Source organism: Arachis ipaensis, chromosome B04, assembly GCF_000816755.2.
Source record: "Arachis ipaensis cultivar K30076 chromosome B04, Araip1.1, whole genome shotgun sequence".
Lineage (NCBI taxonomy): Eukaryota > Viridiplantae > Streptophyta > Magnoliopsida > Fabales > Fabaceae > Arachis > Arachis ipaensis.
Window position 1 is genome coordinate 101,115,116 of NC_029788.2, and position 3,724 is coordinate 101,118,839.

The following is a 3,724-nucleotide window of genomic DNA, read 5'->3' on the forward strand; positions in this document are numbered from 1 at the left end:
GGCCCATCTGTTTTCATTTACTTTGATTCGTTTGGGCTTCCTTTGATTGTTCAGTCCATCAATTTTATTTTTCTTGTTTATTTTACTAGGCTGCTGCAACAAGGAGTTTTGGCCTGCAACACTCAACAAAAATAATTAAAACTAATTGGGTAATTAGCCCAATAATCTAATGTTTGTCATCATCATATATGTTAGTTAATTTCTTAACTCAATAATCTCCCCCTTGATGACAAACATAATTAAACATTACCAAAGGAATTGAATTTTAGTAAAGTTAAGGAACTTCCCTTTGAATGATGTTGCTTGCTTTTGTGTTGCTCCCTTTTTCCTTTTTAAGAGTAGCTCCCCCTAGATTTATGCTCTTCTCTTCATTCCTGTTTACATTATACTTATAGAGAGCACAATAAAGAGCTACACATAATTCAACTTGACTAAGGGATTTTAAACAACCAGCAACTCAAATCTAGCCCAATATTGAACATGTCATAAAAAGCAAGTTTCCAGTTTTCATGCAAAAAATCACAGCAGTAGCAAAATTTGTAAATCAAATTTTCATACCAACAACATTGTAGCAGTAGCAATCAACATTCCAAAAAAAAAATCAAATATTCACAATCCTGTTACTCATGTGCTATTACTCCCCCTTTTGTCATCAAGGGTGAAAAATAGGCAAATTCAAGTAAAAAACTGCACGATAAAACCTGCAAGAAAGTGTTAATGCACAGTCTAAAATATCAAATCAATTGAAAGTAAATGCAGGAGTTGTTAAAGTATTACAGTCATCCAGAATAAGAGAAAGTATTTCAAAAAACATAAGAGAAACAGTTTTCATGAGACAAAAAGTGAGGAGACAACAGCAGCTTTATGAGACAAATCTAGGCATCTGAATCAGTTTCCTCCGAATCAGCTTCCTCTTCAGCATCAGTGGCATGATCTTTATCTTGTTGAAGATTATCAATGAACTTCATGAATACAGTCACTCTATCCCTTGATTTTTGGAGGAAATTCTCATGCTTGCTTGCTAGCTTCCCTTGTTCCTTACTCATGGCAATCATATGATTGGATTGGGAGACAAATTCTTGGACCACATCTCGAACAACATTAAATAGAGCAGATTTTTGTCTAGTGGAGATGGAAGTGCCCTCAGTGGAAGGAGGAGGAGATTCTTCAGGAATGAACTCATCATCTTCATCATCCAGAACCACACTCTCAGAATGAGTAGGTCCTTTTTGCTGTTTCACTACATCACCTCCCTTTAGATATGAATGTTTATTTTCATAATCCTCATTGGACAAGTCAACACCAAAATGCTAAAAAATACAAGTTAGAAACATTCCATAAGGAAGGGCTTTGTCTTTCTCACTTCTAACAGAGTCAAACATGTATCTTACCATAAAATAAGCAAAAAAATTTCTATTTTAGTGAGCAGGGCATACAAAACAAGAGTGTCAGTATAAGATACCCTTTGATATGAACCACTTTGAGAAAGTATGATGTGATTCACAATTTGGTGCAACTGAGCACGTTCATATCCTAGGGCTTTGTGAGTGGGGTAATGCCATCAATCAAGGAAACATGTTCACAGATATGAGCCAAAGCATCATTGAAAGAGATACCAACTCCTTCATCACACTTAACAGAAGTATAAACACAAGCCCCAACATCAATGTATTTTAGTGAATTACTGATGGTTTTATTGTTTAGCATAATGTCTCTGCCCTTGACATAAGAATGAATACTGCCCTCATGGTATGTCATGTTATCATAAAACTCTTTGACCAAAAGTGGGTAAACAGGATTTTTGATGTTAAAAAGGTGATTTCAGTCTAAAAATTCTAAATTTTCAACAAATGGAAAACCTTTATTTTTTAGGTTTGGCAAATCAGTAAGAAAAGAGGGACACAGGGTACAGTACTTAATAACTCCTTCATAAAAGTCATTATTCATGGCAGACTTAAATCTGTAAGGGTTATGGTCAGAATGAGAAGTCATGAAATGGGACTTATGTGCAAACGGATCAATGTCTGGTTCTCTAACAGATTTAAGAGGGAGTCGAGGTTTACCTCTTTGAGAACGCAAGGGAACAGACCTTGTCTTAGGTTGAGTAGGCTTAGAGGTAGGTTCGGTAGCAGCTGGGCGTTTCCCCTTTGATGAACTTGGCTTCGACGAACCAGGTTTGGATGGAGGTTCCTTCGGTGGTGGCGTCTGCTTGGCTGAAGGAGGAAACCTTGATGGGTTCTTGGTGTGAGCAATGGGATCAGACCGAGGAGGTGAGGTAGGAGGAGAAGGAGATGGAGTGAAGGTTTGGTCTTGAGAGCGAGTTGAGGATTTTTGTTTTGTAGGAAGCTTGTATATCTTTTCACGTGGAGGCTTTTGTAAAACAATTTTCTTCCTCATTTTGGTGGTTTCAGATTTTTGAAGGAAGAGAAGCAGTAAAGGTAGTGGGGAGAAATCGAAGGGTTGGATGAGTTATAGAGGGAGAAGAAGAAGTGTTGGTAACCGTACCCAAAAGAAATTTTCTTAAACCATGCAACTTCATCACCCCTGATTTGACATGAAAGGACTTGACATCATAAAGAGAAAGATTTGATTTTATTTAAAAAAAATAAAATGAAAATTTATTTTAAAATTTGAAACCCTTTTGGACTCAAAGTCAAAAAGCAATAAACTAAAACACACAAGCCAACAAAAACAACAACTAAAAGATGTAACATCTATATTGGGCTCTGGTGCACGAAATTGTGATCTCAGGTAACGGCGCCAGAAACTCTGTACGCACGTCTTAATAAATCGTTTTTCATTCACAACTTCGATACAACTAATCAGCAAGTGCACTGGGTCGTCCAAGTAATAAAACCTTACGTGAGTAAGGGTCGATCCCACGGAGATTGTTGGTATGAAGCAAGCTATGGTCACCTTGTAGATCTCAGTCAGGCGGATATAAAATAGTTATGGAGTTTTCGAAAATAAATAATAAAATAAGGATAGAAATACTCATGTAAATCATTGGTGAGAATTTCAGATAAGCGCATAGAGATGCCTTCGTTCCTCTGAACCTCCGCTTTTCTGCTGTCTTCATCCAATCAATTCTACTCCTTTCCATGGCTGGCTTTATGTAAGGACATCACCGTTGTCAATGGCTACTTTTTATCCTCTCTAGAAAATGGTCCGATGCGCTGTCACTGCATGGCTAATCATCTGGAGGCATTACCGTGGTCCAGGCATGGCCGAATGGCCAGCCCCCAAAACGAGATCAATAGATCAAAATGTAATCCAAAGATGTCAAATACAATAGTAAGAAGTCCTATTTATAATAAATAAGCTACTAGGGTTTACAGAAGTAAGTAATTGATGCATAAATCCACTTCTGGGGCCCACTTGGTGTGTGCTTGGGCTGAGCTTGAATGTTACATGTGTAGAGGCTCTTTCTGGAGTTGAACGCCAGGTTGTAACGTGTTTCTGGCGTTCAACTCTGGTTTGTGACTTGTTTCTGGCGTTTAACTCCAGACAGCAGCGTAGAACTGGCGTTCAATGCCCATTTGCGTCATCTAAACTCGGCCAAAGTATAGACTATTATATATTGCTGGAAAGCCCTGGATGTCTACTTTCCAACGCAATTGAAAGCGCACCATTTTGAATTCTATAGCTCCAGAAAAGCTATTTTGAGTGCAAGGAGGTCAGAATCCAACAGCATCAGCAGTCCTTCTTCTACTTCTGAATCTGA